This window comes from Tenrec ecaudatus, chromosome 2 (genome assembly GCF_050624435.1).
Source record: "Tenrec ecaudatus isolate mTenEca1 chromosome 2, mTenEca1.hap1, whole genome shotgun sequence".
NCBI classification, from domain to species: domain Eukaryota; kingdom Metazoa; phylum Chordata; class Mammalia; order Afrosoricida; family Tenrecidae; genus Tenrec; species Tenrec ecaudatus.
In genome coordinates this window covers 25,789,684-25,815,469 of record NC_134531.1, presented here as the reverse complement: position 1 = coordinate 25,815,469, position 25,786 = coordinate 25,789,684, and positions in this window count along the sequence as shown.

The following is a 25,786-nucleotide window of genomic DNA, read 5'->3' as shown; positions in this document are numbered from 1 at the left end:
GGGTTTTATTGTACCCTTTGTATTGTTGCGGGATGAGGTTTTCTATTCTTGTACTGCTGCAAAAAACCTGTGGACTGTATTCAAAGCTCCATCTTTGTTCATGGTGTAATTGTCTTATGATATAAGTTATATAATTTTCTGCTTCTCCTGATGGAATAGTGGTTACACGTTGGGCTGATAACTGTATGTTTAGAAATTTCAAACCAGCACACGATCCTCTGTGGAAGATGGGCACAACTTTCTATTTATTTTTATAATCATTTTTGGGGGCTCATACAACTCTTATCACAATCCATGCATACATCAATTGAGTAAAGGACCCTTATGCATCCGTTGCCCTCATCATTCTCAAAATTTGCCTTCCGCTTGGGTTCCTGGAATCAGCTCATTTTCCTTTTTCCTTCCCTCTCTCTCCCTGTTCCCCCCTCCCTCATGAACCCTTAATAATTTATAAATTATTATTTTATCTTATTTTACACTGCCCTGCGTCTCTCTTCACCCACATTCCTTTTGCCCATCCCCCAGAGAAGAGGTTATATGTAGATCCCTGAGATTAGTTCCCCCTTTCTACCTCCCCTTCCCTCCTGGTATCGCCACTCTCACTGTTGCTCCTGAGGGGTTCATCGGTCCTAGTTTCCCTGTGTCTCCAGTTTCCATCTGCACTGCTGTGCATCCTCTGGTCTAACCAGGTTTGCAAGGTAGAATTGGGGTCATGATAGATGGAAGGGAGGAAGCGTTTAAGAACTAGAGGAAGGTTGTGAGTTTCATTAATGCTACCCTGAACCCTAAGTAATTAATTTCCTCCCCACTACCCCTGTGCAAGGGATGTCCAGTTGTCTACAGATGGGCATTGGGTCCCCATCACACACTCCCTTTCTATAAAGAGTTTAAGTCACCTACAGGGGCAGCTCTAGCCTGTCCTTTAGTGTCAGTATGCATCAGCCTTGACTCTATGAAGTGAGTTTGACGTTTTGGTTTTGTCTTTGGCATTAGTAATATAGTAGTTATGTGTTGGACCGCAATCTGAAAAGTTGGCAGTTTGGAACCACTAGGTGCTCTTCAGGAGAAAGGCGAGGCTTTCTACTTCAGCAGTTACAGCCTCAGAAAATCAGAGGAAAGTCTTTGATGGAAATGTGTTTTATGGTTTGTTTGTTTGTTTGTTGTATTTTAACTGATCATAACCCCAAGGAAAACAAATATGGTGTCTTAAGTCACACCCTCAAATAAAGGAGAATCTAAAGATGGCCCTTGTAGCAGTGCTTTTAAAGGGAACTTCCATAAATTCAGGTCAGATTCAGAAGAGGACGTGGAAGAAGAGATAACAGTGTTACTGTCAGATGGATTTTGGCTGAAAGCAGAGAATACCAGAAAGAAGTTTACTCATGCTTCCTTGACCACACAAAGACATTGGTCTGTGTGGTCCATCATAAAATGTGCATACACTTGAGAATAATAGTTATTCAGGAATACTTCATGGTACTCATTCAGAACTTGCATTATAGATCAAGAGGCAATTTTCCAAACAGAACAAGGGAATTCAACATTGTTTAAAATCCAGAAAGATGTCAGGTTTTCATCTTCTTACTATACTTGTTCTATCTATATGCTTAGCAAATCATCACAGAAGCTAGGTTATAGGAGAACAGTCCAGCATCAGCATTGGAGGAAAACATTAACAATCTGAGGTATGTAGATGACACAGCTTTGCTTGCTGAAAGTGATGAGGATTTGAAGCACTTGCAGATGATGGTTATCAAGGATTGCAACCTTCACTATGGATTACAACTCAGTGTAAGAAAGGCCAAAATCCTCACAACTGTACCAATAAGTAACATAATGATAAATGGAGACAAGTTTGAAGTTGTCAAAGGTTTCATCTTACTACGAACCATAATCAATTCCCATGGAACCAGCAGTCAAGTGAGCAAAGGATTTCTACATTGTGTACATCTGTTGCACAAGACTTCTTGAAAGTTTTGACAAGAAAAGATGTCTTGATATATCATGATTGAATTAGGAAGATGAAACTGGAATTGATACGTTTGAATTATAGTCCTAGTGAAGTATATTGACAGTATCATGGACTGTCCAAGAACAATAACATCTTTCTTAGAAGAAGTAAAGAAAGATTGCTCCTTGGAGGAAAGGATGTGTAGATTCCCTCATGTGCTTTTGACATATTATCAGAAGAGAAGCAGTCTTGAAAAAGGAGGTCATGCCTGGTCCAGTAGAGGGGTAGAGAAAAATAGGAAGTCCCTCAACAAAGTGGATTGACACAATGACTGTAACAAAGGGCTCAAACGTCTGAGCAATTGTGAAGACAGTGCAGGGAAGGTGCCACATTCCATTGTGCATGGTGTTGTAATGAGTTGGAATTAACTTGACAGCTCCTAACAAGAACAGAATCATTAATAGCACATGCAAATAATTTATTTCTGAAGGTAATTTAAAAAACGGTTGCAATGATACATAGACAAGGAACTGCCAGAAATCCAAGTTCGTATGGAATTTGGTATATCCGTATTGCCATCAGTTGGATCCTGGCTGAAAATAGAGAATCCAGAAAAAAAATGTTCACTTTTGTTTATTGAGTATTCAAAAAATTATACTGTGTGGATTATACAAATGAACAAAACTATGGGCAATATTGAGAATTCGAGAACACTTCATTCTGCTCACTAGGAACAAGTAAATGGGAATAAGGCAGTCCTGCCAACAAAACAAGGAAACACTGCTTGCTTCAGAATTAGGAACTGTGTGTATCCCAGTTCCTTTCACCATACTTATTCAAACATCAGGCTGAGACAATAACTCAAGAATCTTGGCTGTATGAAGATGAATGCAGTATCAGGATTGTAGAAAGATTTATTAACAATCTGTAATACACAGATGACACAATCATGTTTGTTGAACTTGAAGCTATAATGTTTTACAATTTAGTAGTATAACAACTTTGTTTCCTAATTTCTTTCTTTCTTTTTTTGTTACAACCACTAATTTGTCCTGAGATTTAGAGCAGGTGTTTTGAAATTTTAAGCAAGTGGATCCTGAAATGAAGTTCCTTCAATAAACCCAAATTATGTATACTGCTATGATACAGGTAATTCTTTGGTCTTAGAGAGAATTAGGGTCCTGGTCGGTTAGTGGGTTACTTGTTGGATGGTTAGCCGCACTATCAGCAGTGAGAAACTATTAACTGCTCCATGAGAGAAAGATGCGGCTTTCTACTCTCAAAAAGACGTCCAGTCTTACAAAGCGTGGTGGGGCATTCTGCTCTGCGCTGCAGGAGTGCTAGGCATCGTGATGACTCAATGGCAGTGAGTTATCGAGAATGACAAAAATGTCAGTATTGGGTTTCCAGCCACACTGAGTTGGTAATATCATTTATATTCAATAAAATGTTTGCAGTTATTTTTCCCCTTTAATACTAGAAGAATTCTGACCCAGATTTAGTGCAGACCAGTTGCTAGGACATCAGTTCAAAAGGATTTTTTCTACTCTTTGTAGTTGTGCTTTCACATTTTTAAAAGGCTTGGCAGATAACAGTGAACCATGGGTAGCGCGCTTTCCTGCAGTCACCATGGACAGCTCTGAAAGAACTCAAGCTGTTGCCATTTCAGCCCACTAGATTGCTGTGTCAGCTTGTCCCTCATTCTCTGGTCAGTCACCATTGAGTCCACTCTGAGTCCTATTACGGAGAAGCCTTACTTTTAGTGAAAGGACAGTTTAAATTGTCTCACCTCAGAAGCAGACATTGAGTCTGAACTAAGTATGATGTCCCCTAAGTATTTTCACCTTGAAGATTCATGAGAAATATGAAATTGTGATTTTCCTTTCTTTTTCTTTTTAGTAATTGGAGCAAATAGCTGACACTGAAATATCTGCAACCTTTGATACTAGTTTCTTCGATGATTAGCTTAAAATATCATAGGTTGAAAGGTCCTAGTAAAATCCTCATTGTTATGTTTCAACTCTCTCATACTGTGTGGTTATTAAATCATAATATGAGAATTTCATTTGATAAATTCATACTTCTGTATAAAAAACTTATTGGGGTTATATTCTGAAATAATAAACTTCAAATAACTAGTTTAGTAACATCATGCAAAGTTTATCCAGAATTGTATCTGACAAATAATTGTTTATTTCCTTAAGCCCTCTTATTATGTTATCATTACTTGGAGTTTATAATAAAAACAGCAAAACAAATAAGTTTTGAATATTTATTTTATTTTCTAATTATAGCTAGGAACTATAATACTAATATAAAATTATTTCCTTCAACTAGAAAGGCTAAAATCATTAAAGATGCTGTGGCTATTTCAAAGTAAAAGTAAGTTCTCTTCCTTAAAAAGCCTTTGTTATGACTGTGGGAGAAGATGGTGCATTCTCTTACTATTGATCTTGTTGACATCTTGTACATCTCAAGAACCTCTGATACCTCTGACCATTGTTTTCTGGGGTGTCCTGGCCAACTGATAGCTGAGTGTTACTACAAAAGGGAACCTCAAACTTAAGGGGAAACATTATTACAAAAGTTTTCAATTATTTGAAAATTGATATCTTCAAATGTGTTCTCTATAAAATCAAGAAATAGGTATATGTTAGATGGATACATAGATGTGGAAAATGAAGGAAGATGGGAAGAGATGTATCTCATGAAAAAAGCCTCCTAACCTTTGTAGAAGCTACCAATGTCCAAGTCCATGGGACAGATGTGAGTCTGAGGTGTCTCCTGATGTACTTATAGAGGCCAATTAACTCAAGATTGTCAGGTCAGATGTCATCCTTCTGGTTGTAGAGGAATAAATTCCAAGGTTGGCAGGTAAAATGACAGACTATTTATAAGTCCCAAGACATGTCAGCATTGTGGCATAACACTGACTTAAGTTCAAAGGACTGGAGGTCAGATGAGAAGCCTGGTACAGGATCCAGACACAACCAAAGGCAAGTAAGGTTTTCTATAGCATACAAACATTGGAAGTAGGCAATGTTCTTCCCTTGTAAATTAATGTTACTGGAAATTTCCCTAGCACCAACTTCTATTGTCAATGTTAACACAGCTTAATCATTTAAGAGTTCAATCTGTTCAAATCAACAACTCATGAATTTCAGCTCAGAGCTGGGTTATACTTGCATAACCTCCTTTTCTCAACAGTATGTTAAATTGTATGCCACTGGATAAATTAATGATGATATCAATACCATTGCTTTATGTCCCAGGGGATGGTTGATAGTGTTCTTTGTCATAAAATGATAATGAGACTCTAAAGTGAGCCAGAGTGGTAGAGAATCAGTGGGCAGGTGAATGCATTCAGGATTCTATTTAATTCTAGCAGCAATCCAAGAACATTTAGTTCTTATGACATGATGCTGCCCTATGCTCACCCTCATGAAGACATTACTGAAGATATGACTGCTAAAGAATGGTGTGGCAAAAGGCAGATGGCACCCAGGTATAAAAAGAATAGACTCTGAGATCTTAAAACTTGTATTCAAGCAAGCATCAATCTAAATGAGGAATCAGCTAAGTTCATGTGGAAGAGGACATCAACTTGTATGATAACCAAGGATGATGACCAGCAATATCCAAATACAAAGGAGGAAAAGAAATCAGAGCTTAAATTGTGAAAACCCAATTTTCAATGGACTATGAATGATAGTGGGAGTTAAAAATCCATCTGAAGGGTCCCTACATGGATTAAATCTCTGGTGAATCTCTTCTGTCCACAGTGGAGGGAATCGGCTAATCTTGATATGAGAGAGAGTCTATTGTGATCATTGCAGATGGAACTAGGGTATAATATAATAGCTGGCATTTGATCTCTCTTGACCCATTCTGAATTTGTTCAAATTTTAAATATTTCTTGTTTTTTTCTCTCAACAGAGATTTTTTCCCCTCTCGTGTATTTGATTATTGTCAATGATATTTCTTTATTTTTTTATATTTCTACTGTTTACATTTTAAAATGTTTCTTAGCTTATGAAGCACAGAGGGGGCAGGGCATATTTAGAAAAATAATAATTGATGTGATGGCTTATTGGGAATATTGGGCAGAGGAAGGAGACTGATGATAAATGGGGAGAAAATAATGAATACAGGAAGGGGGGGGGAATGCTCCAGAATGGATTGTGGTGATGTATATACAACTCTTTCTAAATACGACTAAATTATGAAAGTGCATTATGTGTAAATTATATATCAATAAAGCTATTGAAACCATAAAAGCCCAAAATATATTAGAAATAGACTATGCATGTGAGAACATTTTGTTAATTGTCTCTTATAGAAGGGATTACATTTTCTTAGCATACCAAAGTTGACCAGAAAATTAAACTCTAACAAAAAAATTTAACTATAACTAAAATGAAAAATAATTTGTTTATGCCTCAGGAATCATGCTACTAAGAGTTTTAGAGCAGAAATTTTAGAACCCATCTCTTCCTTTTCCCTTAAATGATTATTAAATTGTGCAAGAACTCAACTATCTGTGGAATATCTGGCTTTTATTTGTATAAATTAGATCATGGTCCTTATTTTGTGGAACTATATAAGAATAAAAACATTGGTTTGTGTAAAATGCTTGGCATATGGAATACTAATAATACATACATATTTGCCTTATTTGTTAAATTAGCATTCAATCTGTCAACAAACTCTTCTTTTTTATGATGTGAGATCTTTTAATCCTACCTTCTAGGTAGAATATGCTCAGCATGTCTTAAATGGGAAAAAAGAGGAATAAAAAATGCCGGCTTCCAGCTGCGCTGTGGAAAGAGCCAAGGGCAAACAGTGAGAAAGAGGAGGCTCTCAAGGCAGCAGTGCGCTACAGCACAGAACCACGGTGAAGGTGGGGCAGGACTGCGCAGGGTCCCTGTTGGTTGGCACCGACTCATTGATATCTAATCACAAATTTATTACTAGTTTTAACTAATGTTAAACTGGTGAAGACAAAAAAAAGGCAAAGGCTCTAATTTTCTGTACAAGTTAAATTCATAACGTGATAAGCACACTTTCTTAAAAGCATATGTATTATATTTCTACCATAAATCAGATAGATAATAGCTTGTCTTTTTTTTAAATTTTGAGCTATTTTTCATTATATTTAAAAATGTCAAATTTAATTTCAGAGTTGCAATAGAATAACTTATTATTAGATATCTGATCAAATAAGCTAAATATATCTAAATCTATTAAAATCAGTCAGTGAAAGATATGAAAATAATATTAATTTATTAATTAACAAGGGTTCATGAGGGTGGAGGGTGCAGGAGGGAGAGGAAAAAATGAAGAGCTGATACCAAGGGCTCTAATAGAAAGAAAATGTTTTGAAAATGATGGCAACAAATATACGAAAGTGCTTGACACATGGATGGATGGATGGATTGTGATAGGGTTTTATGAGCCCTCAGTAAAATTATTTTAAAATTAAGTCTAGTTATGTTAGAATGTATATTTTGATTAAGACATGTGCTTGTCATTGAGAGTTGTTATTTAATATCAGAAATACCTGTATTTATCATAAAGAACATTAAGTATAAATTAAAAGAATTTTCAGTACAATATGAGAATTGTGATTTAACTTAAATGTTAACTTAAAAAAATCCTGCATATATTGGTATACGGTCTAAGATGGAGATAACAAACTATCAGCTACCTTGTGGTTGTTATTGATGCTTTTCATAGTATTTCTGGTATAGTCCTTAGGGGCCTGAACCGTGTTCCATAAATCTATTTGTGCATTACAATCATGCCACAATCTAACAGTATAAAACAGCAGTCATATTGTTATATTTATAATTTTGTGGAAGAAATTCCGCTACAGCAACGTGTCGACAGGATTTTCATTTTCAAAAACATCAACTCCTCACCTAGGGCAGAGCAAATGGCTTACTGATTGTGATAGTGCCTAACATAAGTCAATTGTCACAAGGTTTTGTTTGGATCCTCAGGATTTTCCCCATGCTAGGGATACTGTAGCTTTGATGTTCAAGGTGGAGTTTTGCTCCTTTGGTTGGCACCCAGACTTGAATGTCTGGGACATTTAAGTAGGTATCTCTCTCTCCAGAAGATCTCTATATGCGGCTTCCTTGGGGATCCTTGTAGTATTGTGGTAGAGTAGTTAGAGAACTTAGGTGGGATTTAGAGATTTATTCAAATATCAGGTGATTTAAAAATGTTCTGTTTAGTAGTGATACAATATTAAAGTTCACTTTCTTAAATGGAAGGAGAGCATAAAAGACCTTAGAGTATGGCAGAGAGCTTGCTGGGCATCGGGGAGCTAAACCTGAGTGTAAGAGGGAAGAAACGATTTTAAAGCCAATGGTGATGAGTGTTGAACAACTCTTCTGGTTGTAGTCAAACTAATGAATTGTACGATATGTGAAATAGATGTCAGTAAAACTGGGAAAAAACTAATTAATAAAGTGAGCCAGTTCAAAATGATTATCTCTTACCATCTGTCATTCAGCAATATCTTGTTTGTTTTCTCCTTTGGTTGGGGGAGATTGGTTGTTGGTTGCACTTGTGTTTTCAATTACTTTGTTTTACATGGATGGTAAAGTGTGAGCAAAGTCACCAATTCTAATACAGAATAAAGAGCAATCTCTTTGTGTCAATTTAGGACATGTGAGCAGTAGGAATCAAGAAGTGTTAAGACAGCTGGGAGATTTCCCAGGTTAAATGCATACAAAGGATTAAAAGAAAGGGTGCACAAGTCGTGAGAGAGCTGTCAGACTTTACTGTCAATATGGCACATCTCAAAGAAGAGATGCAAACACAAATTGGGTGAGAAGAGCATTAGTTCATATGTGAAAGCAGCGTTGCTCAATTAATGTGAACTCCCCAAGGCAATGTTAGATTTTTAAAAATCCTGCTCTATCTAATCTCCTCTGACTGCCTGTTGCCATGAGACAGAGGTTAGTTAGTCATGCCTCCACTTTTCTTCAATTTTCTGTACCGATTCTGATACCAACAATTCCTTCCAAGGCATTCTCTTTCTCAGCTGGATTCAATAATTAGTTGTGATGGACAAAGAACTCACAGAAAATGCTCATGAATAAGAGAATCTAACAAGGTACTACAATCCAACATCAGACAAGATGAAGGATACCCTCATTGGTCCAAAATAACAGCCTGATCCCACTCTAGTTTTCAGCTTCTCAGCTGTGTGGTCCCTTGACTTCTGCCTCCATGGGACCAGAGCTCAAGCCCTCTTCTCTGCCGCCGTCTCATATTCTTAGCTTTGTCTCCAGGTCTCCTTGCTTCAGGTAACTCTGGTCTCAGTCAGAGTATATTTAACTCCATCACCTTAAGGAACTCATTATGCAGATGAGGTCTTCAAATATTCCTTAGGAAGTCCACATAGGATTGGTGGCTTTACATTCAATATTTAAATTTCACCTACTCGAAATCAATTGTTGGAACACCCTAGAGGGATATGTGGACATAAATTTGGGTTGGAAATATAAGAAATCATCATTTTAACCCCTTTTATGACTAATGTTCATGAGGTAGATAACCTACAGGGAAAACAAATAGCCCTCATGATGACACAGAATATATTTGGGAAGGAATTAAAATAGCTAAAGGGAGAGAATTTTGGAGATTAAGAGAAACAACAGGTAGATTTCTGTTTTGTGTAAACAAGGCAAAATATCAGATAAACACTGAGAAAATGTGAGCTAGACAGAGATCATCCAAAATTCCTTGTTAAAAATCATTTTCTCCCTCATTTAATTGCTCCATTCTTGTGTTAGGAAGATCAAAGGTGCAAGGCAAATGGGTAGAAATTTGTGTAAGATCAGGGACCATGCCCCTTTGTTCCACGTTTAGGCACATACTCATATCTTAGGGCAAAGATTCAGTACTATGTTACATAATGCATTTGATAATTGTGTGATTTATTTAAAGATCCCAGTTTTATGAACATTTTTGCCAGGAAAAATATGTTATGAAGACAGCTCAAGTCAGGTGACAGGCCAAATGTAAGCATTCATTCTCTACTGTGGAACAGCTACAGGCTAGAAGCTCTGCTTTAAAAGGATACTTATCTCACAATCTCTTTTTAAAAGTAATTTTATTGGGACGCATACAACTCTTATCACAATCCATACATACATCAATTGAGTAAAGCATCCTTATACATTCGTTGACCTCATCATTCTAAAAATTCATCTTCCACTTGGGTTCCTGGAATCAGCTCCTCATTTTCCTTTTATCCTTCCCGCTGCCTCCCTGCTTCCCCCTCCCTCATGAACCCTTAATAATTTATAAATTATTATTTTATCTTATCTTACACTGCCCTGCGTCTCCCTTCACCCGCTTTACTGTTGCCTATCCCCCAGAAAGGGAGGTTATATGTAGACCCCTGAAATTGGTTCCCCCTTTCTACACCCCATTCCCTCCCTGTATCGCCATTCTCATTCCCTCCCCGTATCGCCATTCTCACTGTTGGTCCTGAGGGATTCATTGGTCCTAGATTCCCTGTGTTTCCAGATCCCAACTATACCACTGTACATCCTCTGGTCTAATCAGGTTTGCAAGGTAGAATTGAGATCATGATAGTTGGTGGGAGGAAGCGTTTAAGAACTAGAGGAGGGTTGTGAGTTTCATTGTTGCTACACTGAACAATGAGTGACTCATCTCCTCCCCACTACCCCTCTGCAAGGGATGTCCAGTTTTCTACAGATGGGCATTGGGTCCCCATCATGCACTCCCCTCATTCATGATGATATGATTTTTTTAACCCACCTTTGTTGCTTGAAAGCTGGTCCCTTTGGCCCTTCATGATCACACGTTGGTGTGCTGCTTCCATGTGGGCTTTTTTTTTTGCTGCTGGGCTAGATAGCTGCTTGTTTACTTTCAAGCCTTTAAGTCCCCAGACGCCATATCTCTCAATAGCCAGGTACTATCAGCCTTCTTCAACACACTTACACACACATTCATCTTCAGCGTTTATGTGGGGAAGGTGATCACACAATGATGGTTTTGTTCTTTGATATCTGCTACCTGAACCCTTTAACACCTTGTGTTCCCTTAGGCTTATGTGCTTCTTCTCTGTGGGTTTTGTTTCTCCCGAGCTAGATGGCCGCTTGTTTGCCTTCAAGCTTTTAAGACCCCAGACGCTGTATCTTTTTGATAGCCGGGCACCATCAGCTTTCTTCGCCATGTTTGCTTATGCACATGTCTGTCTTCAGTGATCATGTCGGGAAGGTGGGTATCATGGAATGACCGTTTAGCTGAGCACGGTGCTATTGTATTGAGGGAGTGCGTGAGCAGGCCCAATGTCCACCTGCTACCCTACTACTGAACCTATAAATATATGCACATAGGTTTATTTCCACCATAATCATAGTTATATTTACATATGTACATGTCTGTATTTAGGCTTCTATATATGCCCTTTGTCTCCTACTCCTTTCCTCTACTTCCTTACACTTTCCTCCTGTCCCACTACCATGTTCGGCCTTTAAAAGCTTTGCTCTTCATCCTTAAAAATGGAATGTCAGAGGATATAAAAAATTACCATCTAACACAGATATTTGAGAAATCACTTAATCTGAATATATATATATATATATATATATATGAAAGAACTTCAAAAAGTTCATGGAAAAAATCCATTATCTTTTTAATTCTGTATTCTTCAACTTTTTGAAGCACCTTCATAAAAGCAACTACAGGAGCAGCTTGTACAGCCGTCTGGCCTTAGTATATTTTCTGCTGTAAATTACTAAGTCAATCATGACATTACAACATCACTTTATTTATGTCCACTTTTAAGTTTACGTTTCAATTAACTAGTCTAAATTTTAGAGCTACTCCCTGCCACTCAAATTAGCACACTGATGTGAACTAAGACTCTGAACAGGGATCTATACCAATATATTGTTCTGAAATATCTTGTACCCTTTTACCTTAATCAAACAACATTGGGATCTATTCTAAAAAATGTCTCTGGGTTTTAAGTTAAATAGTGTGTGTGTGTTCAGGTACCAAATTTTCACTAAGTATATTTTGTATATTAATTTACAGGTCCTGCTGAGACATATCTGAGTAGAAATACATAAACAATTATATGTAGTACAGTAATTTCTCAGATGCGTTAGAAGTTTCTCCTTCAAGGATAGCAGTAAAACGTATTCAGGGAAGGAATAGCAATGTTTTCATAAGTAGGAAGAGATACTCTACTGAAAAAGACAACTTAGGAGAATATTGAAGATCAAAATATGAGATTCATTAAAATCTACTTATATGGTCAAGTCCAGGAATCCATAAAGTGAAAGATATGAGAATTCAGAGCAGCATTATCATTTCTAGAAGTTGTTGGGGCAGGAAATAAAGAAGGTAGAGGAGGAAAGAGTGAGCAACAAAGATAAGCTGCTGCCCAGAGATATCAAGGATATTATGCCCAGAGTTCTCTTTTCTCCACATAAAGCTTGCTATCACCATGACCTTCCAAATCACTCTAATCATTCTCTTCTGAATGCCCTCTAATTTTATATTACTCTTCTACTAGATGGCCCTGAAAACTGAATGTTGTTTTATTTCATGTTATGTGAACTAAGTTCCAGAGAAGCAAGTCTATTAACAGTGAGATAAAGGAAAAGATACATAAAATAATTGGAATGCAGTTCGATCATTCTAAAAATTTTAAGGAAATTAAATATTTTACAGAATATAAATGCTAAACCATTATAATGATTAAAAACCAAATTATCTGATACTAAAATTAGTGAAAATTTTATTTATGTCACCACATATTGCCTGACTCATATTAAGAGTAGTGCTTACAAAGATTTTTCTGTCTTCCTTAGACATTGTTAAAGCATGACAATCCATTTTGCAATTATATAACTAATTGAAAAATGTTACAATATTTTTTTCAAGATAAGGTCCCATGAATTGGAATTGCCTACTGAAGGTGAGTAAGTGAGTGTGTGCTAGCATTCTGATTTAGTATGATAACCATATTCTATGTACCTATGCTATGCAGTGTGTTGGGTACCACCTATCTGCAATGTCAGGCTATGAATGCATATACTGTGCAGTCAGTGCATACCTACAGTTAATTAATTATTAGAAAAAGGTCAAAATAAATATCAAGTACGTAGTACTAGATATCCAATCCTTATATGTTAATGCATGCTGTCTTACTACTTATCATATAAAAGCCACCAGACCCGACCAGCTGTTTGTTGCTTCCTCCTATAGCCGTGGCTTTGTGTTCCTCAGATGCTGGTAGCCTGTCGCTGGGATTTCAAATACAAGCAGGGTCAGCTGAAGAGGGCAAGCTCCCGCAGAGTGCCCCAACTAAGAACAGACTATGAAGCATAGCTTATAAAGTTCGGAAAGCCTTATGTGTCTCATGCAAACCGTGCGACATACTGAAAATAGCAGTCATAAAAGCGGAACATTGTGAGAATTAGTCCCAGAAGATGAACCCCTTAGGTTGAAAGCACTCAAAATATGAGGGAGGAAGAGTTACCTTCTCCAAGTTGAATGTGCCATAAGGACATTAATGTAGTCTTTGGAAGTAAAGCCTTTGAGACTTTCATTTGCTGATGGGTAAGACCTAAATAAGAAAAAGGAACTGAAACATCAATGAATAATTCGAATTTGGAATGGAAGATATATGGATCTTTTGGAAAGGAGGCTATACGAATCTAAGAAAATTGAAAGTTGCCAACATTGAACTGAAACTCATAAAGATCAATATAGTTGTTAGTGAGCTGAAACTGACTGGTAGCGTCCATTTTGAAACAGATAATCACTATGGTTCACTATACCACGAACAAACCAATCAGGAGAATTACTGTGCATTAAACATCAAAAGGGACCTTTTAAATCTGGCCTGCAGTACAAGGCTGTCACTGATTGGATTGCATCTATCACTAGAAAAGGACATCCAAGCATTAAATGTATTCACATTTATGAACCAGCCACTAAATCTCATGATGCACAACATATATAATTCTATCAACTTCTTCTGTCTGGAATTGATCAAGCATCTGATCAAGACGCATTGAAAATTAAGGGTGATTGGAAAGCAAATGTTTTAATCAACGGAAAATGAAAATTAGTTAGAAAGTAAAGTCTTGGTGGTAGAAATGAAGATGGAGCTCAAATGACAGAATTTTGAAAGAACAATGGTTTTTTCAGCATAAACACCATTTTTCAACAACAAGAAAAAGGTGACTTGGACTTCTCCAAGTGGACGAGAGAGAAATCACACTGATTACATCTGTGAGAAGGGACAATGGAGATCCTCAAAATCGTGAGCTAAAATCACGCCAGGGATCAACTGTGGAACAGTTATTCAGATGGAGTTTAGGTTTATGCTGAAGAAAATTAAAGTGAACCCCTGAGAGCTAACAATATGGCTTTTTTGAGCATCCCACCTGAATTTCAAGAATATATCAAGAAAAGATGTATTGAACACTAATGACAAGAGCTCTGAGAAGCTGTGTGAAGACATCAAGAACACCATCCATGAAGAAAGTAAAGGTCGTTTAAAAAGACAGGGAAGAAAGAAAATACCAAAGAAACATCAGAGGAGTTGATGAGACATGCTCTTAATCATAAAGGAGCCAAGGCAAAGGAAAACATGTCCAAGGCAAAAGGCTGGACAGGAAATTTCACAGGGCAGTTCGAGAAGACAAAGTCAAATAGCCTCATGGATGTGAAAAGATGTAGAGTAAGAGCAAAAAGGAAGGATGTGTTCAACATACTGCAAGTGAAAACACTAAAGCAAAGTAAGGCTTCACGTTGCAATATTGAAACATTCTAGGGCAAATTACTGAAGGATGCATAAAGAATTAACTGAAGGTGGAAAGAATAAACATAGTCACTGTATAAAAATAATTAGTGAATATTCAACCATTTCAATAAATAGCATCTGACCAAAACCCAATGGTACTGAAGAAAGAAGTTCAAACTGCATTGCATTAAAGAAAAACAAGGCTCCAGGAATGATAGAAAAGCAGTGGGAAAGTTTCAACAAGCTGATGAGGCACTGCATGCTCTCACCTCACCATGCCAGATCTTGGACAACAGCTAGTGACCAACTGACAGGAAGAGAAGCCTATTTGTACCCATTCCAAGAAAGGTGACCCAACAGAACACAGATTATCATTTGCTCAAATATCAATACTCAAAATATCATTAATGTTGCTAAGGATCATCTAAGAAATATTGCAGCAGTATGTTGACAGGGAATTGCCAGAGAGAGAGTCAGGCCAAATTCAGAAGAGGATAGCAGATGGATCTTGGCTTAAAGCAGAAATTACCAGAATGATGTTTACTTGTGTTTTATGGACTCTTCCAAGGCGCATAACTGTGTGGATCATAACCAACTGGAGAGCATTGAGAAGGATGGGAATTTCAAAACAGTTCATGGTGCTCATGTGGAAATTGGACATGGATCAGGAAGCAGTGAGCAAACAGGGACTACTGTATGTTTTTAAAATCAGGATAGATGTGTGTCAGGGTTTTATTCTCTTACCACACTTATTCCATCTGTATCCTGAGCAAATACTTAGAGAAGCTAGATGATATGAAAAAGATTATGGCATCAGGATTTCAGGAAGAATTATTAGCAAACTGAAGTATGCAAATTATACAACCTTGAATGGGGAAACTGAGGAGAACTTGAAGCACTTGATGATGTAGATCAAGGATTGTAGCCTTCTGTAAGAATTACAGCTAAATGTAAAGAAAAGAAAAATCCTCATCATTGAACCAATCAGTAACATCAGTAGTGAGATTCAAATAAACGAATAACAGGTTTGCTAAAACAATAACTGTTTTAAGTATTAAAAAGTGATACACCAAATGGTAGTTTATTATTTCATACAGTAAATACTTTTTAAAGGAATAATAAAAAGAATAATAGATGGATTTGCAAAGCTAGATCATGTTAGAAGAGTTAAATGTTAATGGAAAAATTAAATACTTGACAAAACAATAAAACTGTTATTGATGATATTTCCACATTGCTTCTTAGTTGGTGTCTTCACTTGCAATATTCTTCACTTTTATCCAAGCTTCATTGACGGTGTGATTTTCCCTAACCATCTTTTCACTGTAGGAGTAGAATCCCACTCCTTTATGGGTAGGCCAATTATACAATGGTCTTTGTGTTCTACGTGTTAAAAATAAGCAACATCCTTTCTTTGAAAAGAGACTTTAATCACCTGCTGAACTTGCAGCAATTACTCTAGCAATAATTTTAGCTCTTTGAACCTTTTCAAGAATTCTGTAGTTCACTCATAATATCTTTTGGGAATTTAAAACATAGCACCGAGCTTGAAATGAATTAGTGCCACCCTCTTATTGCTTGCTATGTTTTATGTTATATGTCTATGTACAGAAGTAAAACTGCAACAGAATTAAAATGCGGTATTTCTTCAAAACTATAACAAGTTTTATAAAAAGAACAACTGAATATTAAAAGCATACTTCATCTAATATTTTAAACTTATGGATGGAGTGAATATTCAAACGCACCCTTTGAATATACTGTTGCACTGATGAACATTCAAAAAAGAATAAGGAATGAAAATGTTTTGTTTACAGACAGTCACCTTAGAAAGAACCATGGCTACATGTTCCACTAAAAAGCCCTTGGCCAAACTCAACAAAAAATTAGTTATCAGCTCTGGTGAACCAGCCCAATTTCACTTCTGAATAACATCATGATAAACTGAGAACAGATTGATTATTTTCAAGGATTTCATCTTGCTGAGATCCACCATCAATGCCCCTGAAGCAGCTGGCAAGACATCAAAGTATGCATTCCATTGGGTTAATCTTCACATCCTTGAAAAGCAAGGATATTCCTTCGAGGACTAAAGTGCACCTTCCCAAAGCCATGGTGTTTTCAATGGCCTCATATGTACGTGGAAGTTGGATATTGAATATGGAAGAATGAAAAGAGAATTGAAGCTTTGAAATTATAGTAGTAGTGAAGAATATTTTAATTGTCACAAATTAACAGCGACAAAAAAATCTACCTGGGATCCGACGAGAATACTCATTAGAGACAAGGATTGCAAGACTTCTCTCATGCTTTGTGAGCATTGTCAAGAGAGACCAGTCCCTGGAGAAGGACATCACGCTTGAGGAAGCAGAGGGGAAGTGACGAAGGAAGGCCCTCAACATGGACGGACTGACACGGTGCATGTGCTCAAACTGTGAGACTGACACAGTGCATGTGCTCAAACTGTGAGAAGGGGGCAGGACGAGGAAGATTCTCCTTCTCTGTACACAGCGTCATGTAAGTTGGGACTGATGTGATGGCACCTACCAACAGAATAGTTGCCATTCAAGCTTACTGTAATTCAAGTAAATGTGTGCAATCTTTTTCAAAGTATAATACTATATAATATATATTTCTAAAACTATGCTGTATATGCAACAAGTTGTGACCTCCCAATTTTTTTGAATGATAGAAAATAGATATTATAAAATGTATATAACTTTAATATATATATAATTTGGTGTTGAAATTATAAATGCTTTGTATAAAAGCATGATATTTTGGGTAATTAATGTCTATTGAAAAGAAACCATAATAAAAAGACAAGACAGTAATGCAAGAACTCAAGTATTTGAAAGGTATAAAATGATATATTAATATCTGTAACTTGCTTCAGTAAGTAGATATATTTTATAAGAAATTAGAAAAAAAAGACATATCATATGAGCATTTAAGTTCAGCCCAGGTAACAAGCTACAATTATCGTGGAGTTTGGAAGGTAAAATAAGGTACATGTATATGTGCACGTACCTTCACATATATTTTTGTTTAAAAGAGGTGATTTATTTCTTCTGTAACTACATATTTCATATATAAAGCTTCTTTTGCTGCAGTTTTTCCCATACATCAATCTCCTGGTCTATTTCTTGCCCCTCTAAATTTTTCATAATTGATTGATACTGACTGTGTTAGGAAGAAATTATTTAAGTTTCAGTAACTGGGGATATTTAACTTTATTGAAAAGAAACTGCAGAGAATGGTGGGGTGGGAATGGAGGAAATATGTGAAGCCACTACTGTGCTCATTTGGAAGGAAAAAAGACTTCAGACACAGTCTGGCTCCTAGCTAAATAAAGGCTTATTGAAATTAAGTTCACATAATTAATTGAATAGAAATTTTACATCCCTTCTTTTAAAAGGCAAACAGAGATGAAGATCCTTGAAATTTAATATGACACAAATATGTTCAGAGACTCTATAATGAAATACACAAAATTAGAATAAGAAACAGTAAGATAAACCTATTTTAAAACCATTTAATAAATACTTACTTCTGATACATTTTATGTTGAAAATATTTCTTCAGCAAAGTAGATATTGCATATTATCTATTTGATTTGGATGTGCAGTCGGAGAAGATCCTATTACCATTTACACTGCACCAAAGAAAACTGTAGCTTTAAAGAGTCCCATGAAGTCAAATCAGCAAGTGGTGGGTCTGCCAATGACCCAACGTCTTCTTATTCAAAATATTTTGTTGTTGTTTTTCTCCTACTATATTTCAATTAGATTACTTTGCTTCTGGAAAATACTCACAATATCATAAATGGATTGGCAGTGACTATCATGAACTAACAACTAACCATTGATAAATAATATCTTTGCAATTATGAAAATTAACCTACTTTTCACTTTAAGGACACAGGGTAGTATACATGACACATGGTAGTATATGGGACACACAGTAGTATATGTAGTGTATTTATTACACATTGGGCTGCTAACCAATTGGTCAGCTGATCAAATCTACAAGTCACTGGAGGACAAAAGGTGAGGTTTTCTGCTTCATAAGGTTTATGGCTTCTGAAACCCCTAGGGGCAGTGGCGGCTCAGGATTGAATCGATAGCCACGATAGTGAAGGTTGGTTTGATTTCTTCACATTAACTCCTTTTTAAGAAGGTAAGATACAGCAATTTCTAGAAAACAGCATCAGTTATCAGAGATTTGTTAAAAGTTAATACTGTTTATCTGCAGCTATCTACAGGTTCACCATGAGTTTTGTACATATATATTCTTTTTGTATGATTTTTGCCAACATATAAGTATTATAATTCTGCTTTAATTACATTCCAAATAACTGGTGGTTGCCAAATCTTGATTGCAAATGAGAAACTGAGTTACCAGACAAGATGAAAAATAAAATAGCTAGAAAAAAATGGTTACCACAATTAGTTTGTGCCTGTCTCCTAATCACTTCAATGTATTCAAATACAATGTTTATACCCTTACCAAAAATAACTTTCAATATTTGTTCATATTTAATTGTTTTCAATAGCTTCTTATGACTTGGAGTACATGGGAATTAAATCTCCCTGACAATTTTTCCTTATTATTCTTTTATCCAGCCTGGTCACTCATTCCCACAAACAATACCAGGTTAATCTCCTATCAGTAAAAATAGTGTCATGATACTAGAATGTTTTAGGAACAGCAGAGTTCTTACTATGTTTACTATGGTGACATCTAAATTATTAGTAATATCATACATAACCCAATGTAAAAAAAAGAAAGAAAATATATTAGGAGTAGAAAATGTCAGGCTGTAAAGTACTGACAGCTTTGCATTCATGAGCAATCTTGGTTAGCTTTCCCAGCATCATCACTCACCAGAATCCGTAAATGTGGCATTTTGATGAAGGGTATCTTTATGTGATTGGTTGCTTTCATTTTTTAGATGTTAGAAACAGTCCAAGAAACAAAATAATATATCAAATAACTCAAAAGGAAATGAATTCAGGAACTTTATGCATAGTATTTTGAATGATGAAGGCAAACTTACTCGAAAAGCAAATTATGTTAGCTAATATATAGTCAAGCATATATACTGGTGGGGCAGTAACTGAAACATTTGGCTGCTAAGCCTAAGTTTGACCATCCAAACCCATCAGTGGTGACACAGAAGACAGATGAGCTAGTCTATTTTCGTGAAGATTTACAGTTTTGGCAATATCTAGGGCCTATCCCTAGAGGGTTGCTATGAATTTGAATCTACACCATTACGATAGATAGATGTCTTTTTTTGTGAGGTGCCCTCAAATGGGCTCCAGCTCATAGTGAGCCTGTGTGCAGAAGGACAAATTCCTGCCTGGTCCTGCACCGTTTTCAAAATTGATATCTGTGAGCCACTGTGTTATAGCGACTGGGTCATTTCATCTTGTTCAAGGTCCTCCTTTTTTTGGCTCATTTTCAATTTCACCAGCCACAACGTCTTTTTCAGGGACGATTCTCTCCTGATCTATGTCCAAAGTACATGAGGTGGAGTTGTATCGGTTTGGCTTTTAAGGAGCATTCTGCCTGAACTTTCTCCAAGATAGATTTGTTTGTTCATCTGGCATCCTATAAAACAATTAGAATTCTTCACCAATCCCACAATCCAAATGCCTCGGTTCTTCTGTGGCGCTGTGTGGATTACACCCACAGACTGAGTGACAGAAATCAACATGGGCTGCCAGGTGTATTTTAGTCCTCAAAGTGACAAATGTGGAATTTTATTGTTGTGCGGTGCATCAAGTTGGTTCTAATACATAACAACCCTGTGCACAACGGAACCAAGTGCTGCCAGGCCCTGAAGCATCCGCACACGTAGACTGATGGCTGAGCTCATTGGGACAGCCACTGTATCAATTCATCCCATTGAGGGCCTACTTGCTTGAAAATGCCACGATATCTTTGATGTACTCCAAATTCACTGACATTGAATCAATGCTGACTCAAAACAAGCTCATGTGGATTCCATAGCTCTTCATGGGAATAGGAGATCCCGTCGTTCTCCCACAGAGCTGCAGGCAGTTTGGAACTGGCAAACGTATGGATTGCACTACACCACCAGCACTCCCATATCTTTGATATAGTGAGGTAATATGTGTTGTTCTTGCTCTTGCATGTAGTCCATTTGATTCTGAAATAGTGCCCCCATGTGGAAGAGAATGAAACGTCCTGGAGCCCTGCGGCATACTTAGGATTGTAACTGTGGAGCCAGCCCATTGTTGCATGCAGGTCTCAACTCCTCTTGTCCAGGGGCTTGTCACTCCTTTCCCAAGCATGCTGTGCTTTCCAGGGACTGCTCTCTCCAGATTACCTGCCCCAAGTACATGAGATGAAATCTTTATATCTTTGCTTCCAGAGAGAATTCTGGCTGTATTTTTTCCACGATAGAATTGGTTGTACTTTTGGAAGTCCATGTTATTTTCAATATTCTTGACAACATCATAATTTTAATGTATTGATTCTTCTTCTGTAGTCCTTATTCATATATATAGTATTAAAATAAAATATGTAATTCTGAAGTTACATTTTAGAATATAAAATAGTATTAACATGTGCATACATGTGGGTCTCTAAGCATGCTGTTGTGAGGAATTTTTGGTGTGCATGTTTTTTTGTTTTACAGTCATAAGTTGTTGTTTCATCTCCTGCAAGTATAATAAAATACTTGCTAAAGCAGAAAGTAATGTTAACAATTATCTAACCTGAAATAATCTTTAAATGATTATTTACTTATAATTGTACATATCTATTTAAAATCCAAAGGAGTTTGGAATAAGTTGGTTTGACTCAGTATTAAACATGTGTGGCAGTTATATAATCATGTGTCAATATGAGGAATAAGAATGTAGGATTGGAGTCTAGCCTGTCAATCAGTTCATAGCCAATGAGGCCTCTGTGTGGGCATGGCCTTCTCCTGAGAATTCTGGGAAATCGATACTTCCTCCTTGGAGGGAGGAGACACTTCTCTCTCTGCCACTCCCTGGGAGACATTGAACATGACAAGACACATGGAGCTATGCTAATTCCCCAAGCTGGAGAAGTTACATGGACCTACCCTGATGCAACCTGACCTCTGAAGTCAGAGGTGCCACATAGAGACCCCTGCCAGCGCTGATATGCTTACAATGCCACTGGACCCAAAGGCTTTCTACCCACTGGCTGGTGAGCAACCTGCATTTGGCTTCAATACATGTGTTTCATGAGTCTGAAGAGGGCTTTATAGATTGGTATCAGACAGATTGGCTAATATCGGACTTATGACCTTGGATAGGACTGGGTTGGGATGTTTTCTTAATGTATAATTGCTCTTATACACATATGTGTGTTCATGGATTTGAATTACACCATTGTTTTAGTGAACTCGTTTTAAAATATCCTTTAAAAATTATATTTTTAAATATATACTATCAATTATCAGGTAAAAAGCTCTGTCAATTTCTATAGTGTACTGTCAATATTTTACTAGATCATAGAGATCATGTGTTCAACACTACACACACACACACAGGTACACACAGCAGTAAGTACAATCTGTTCTATAAAATCATAGAAACCTTTATTAAGCAAAAATGTCAATATTTTAAGCTATTATATCTCAACGTGTTCTTCATCTAGGTGAATACTCTTCTGAAGGAGCTGTTTTTCTCTTTCTAAACCTTCCTTGAAAATGATGTGCTCTTTGATTTGCTCATATTAGATGTCCTTGCTCCTGCTTCCACTCATAGAAACATCTTGTACAACAGAGGAAAATCAGTGCCTAGTGTTGCATCTTCATCACAATCCTTGTAATCATATCCCTTCAGTAGCCACTTATTTGTTGGGAATTTTTTTTAAGTCACCTGGACTAACATACTAAGACAAGTGTATTAATGGGAGAACTTGTTTGCAGTCATCCACTTATGGCAGAATCATGTTTAACCATGTTTATTTAGAAGAAACTCATGCATCAAAGAACTACAACTCTAGTAGCTATATATAATATAATATGTAATTATATATATAGAGAGAGATGATATATAGATAGATGATAGATAGATAGATAGATAGATAGATAGATAGATAGATAGATAGATAGATAGATATTACACACACAAGATTTTCAGTGGCTTCATCCTCCAATGTGGGAGCCAAGTCCTTCTTAGTAGTCTGTTTTGTGTCTGGAAGCTCAGCTGAAACTTTTCACTTGGGGCCACCCTGCTGGCATTTGCAATACTCCTGACAAAGCTTCTAGAATCCTTTTCACGCAGCCATCACGTGACTTCTAAAAGCACAAACAAATGGGCCTTGGAAGTATGGCCAGAGTGCTCATTAGAAGCAAGGATGGTGAGACGATTTTACATACTTTGGACATATTGTCAGGAGAGAGCAATCCCTCCCTTGAGAAGGACATCATGCTTGGTATAAAGGACGTGCTGTGAAACAGAGGAAGAACCTCAACGAGACAAGTTCACACAATAGATCAAAATGGACTCAAGCATAGAAATAGTTTTAAGGATCACACAGGACTGTGCAATGTTTCATTCTGTTGTGGACAACGTTGCTTTGAGTCAGAACCAATGCAATAACCTGATAACATATATTTGCACATATATGGTTAGTAAATATATAGTGATATTATATATATGTAATGAAATAGACTACTATGAAAGAATTGGATGACTTTTGATGTTCTTACTAGCAACTAAGACATTTAACCACAGATTCCACATAACTCTTCATATGTGTATTGCATGAACACAAATGTTCATAAAAATATATTTCCCCTTTTCTTGAAAAACTAATTTACTAAAAAACAGCACTTCCTGTTTTAAGCTCAAAGTGATTTGAAATTCTGCTTGTAGAAAAATGCATGAATCTAATGAAAATCTATTTGTATTATTTTATAACTGATAAGTTTATTTTCAAAGGTTAACAAATTACTCTCAAGATGAATTAAATGAAATAATGTATTAAAGCATTTTTGACTGTTTTAAAATATTTTGGGTGCATTACATTTAAGATTAGCTGTCAAATCAGTATGTGGTAATATTCTATTTTACAAATGAAAGTGAATATTGTCTACAGTCTTATGTAAATAATATGTTGTGATTATGTGCTGTGTTAGTCAGTGTTTTACTGATAATGAAGACCATATATATGTGTATATATATGGTTTCATTAGTAAATATATTTATATGTGTATACAGAGAGTACATATATATACATTTCACTTATAAATGTTTTTCTATAAGAGAGTATATATAAAGCATACATATATAAATATTTTTATACTTGTATCTTAATATGTTATATATAAAAAGAGAAATTCATATTGATAACATAGTTCATATCATTGTAGAAATGGATAATTCTAGTTCTATTCAATCCATCGGACAGATGTGAAGATGGAGGCTTTCCATGCTTGAATAGCTATGGGAGTTGATGAACCAGGAAGCTGGAAAACAAGCAAGGAAGCCTGAAAATAAAACAGAAGGATCACAAACTGGTGGATGCAGAGGCAAGTGAGTTCAAGTTCAGCAGGTTAGTCTTCTACACCCTCCTCGCCATTGATTTCAGATCTCTTATTCTTCCCTTGTCCCTGGGTTTGTTGACTCCTCTCTTCCCTTTCTCCCACCTCCTGCTCTCGCTTGCCCTCCACCCCACCAGACATCGGACCCATTGTTTTCTCCTTGGGATTGGTTGTCCTGCCTATCATTAGGATAGGCATGAGAAAAAAGAAAAACCAGAAAAATAAATAAACAATGTTGATAAATAGTTCCAGGCCTGTCTGCTAGCCCTTCTGATTGTTTGCCAATTGGATCTGCTCAAGTGCCAGGTCCTGTTCACTGATTCTGAAATCTATTTTTGGGATTCCTCATGGATTTCATTGCTTTGCTTCTCTGTTGCATGCCCTACGTGTTTTGCTCTGGTGTGTGTGGCAGGGGGAGGGGAAGCAAACCATTATGAAGGCTGCAACCATTGTGCTTCATGACCTCCTTGATTTTACCAACAGGTGCACCATCTGACTACGGCATGTTGTTCCTAAATCTTCCTCCAATCTTCATGCTGTATTCCTCTCCAAATAGTCCAGAGCTTTAGAGAATTTGCCTAGCAGACGGAAGGAATCCGCTGCCCACTGTAGAAGGAGCAGCCACTGAAGGCCTTCTGCATGGCCTACAAACACTGTCCTATCCTGAAGGCCTAGTGAATGGAAACATTAGGAAACTTCAAATAGCGTTTGGGGCATGCATTTACTATAAAATAGTAAGTTATAACTTTATGTGTCAATTTTGTAACAATTATTTTGTATTTGTTCATGGTTGTGGGCACAACCATAAAATAGTTTAATAAAATATATAATGGAAAGTGTACAAATTAATTCTGTTTTCTACTTTTTCACATATAGAGTCAACAAACAAAAATGTTCTGAGAAATCAGGTACAATGAAAGGTGTGAAGTGTTGCAACATCTGCTGAGTTAACTAGAGACATCGACTAATTTAACCATATCTTTCATAAACTTCCCATATGGTCCCATTACACTCAGCTCGCTTTATTACCAAGCTCATTTATTGTGTATAATGAAGGAAGAAGCAAAATATGACAATGAAACAGTCTCAATTTGTTCCAGTTCCTGAGCCCTGAAGTTGAAATAGAAAACTGAAATACTGTATGATTTTTCCCCTTAGGAAATGGGTGGTCCAACAGAGATAATGTAAGTTAATATATAATAATATATTTGATCATGTAATGTATGTAAATATATTTGATAAAGTAATACAAATTGATATATTTGATAACAATGCCCAGCATGATGTGAGATGGAGGGAATGAAAGGACTTGGATTGTATTGTTTTTTATTGACTGTATCATAGTCAATACAACAAGTAAAAGTTTGGGTGACACAGTGTTTGGCTGCTAAGTACAAGGTTAGTGACTCAAACCTACCTACTACTCAGTGAAAGAAATATGAGGCTTTCTGCTTTCACAAAGATTTCA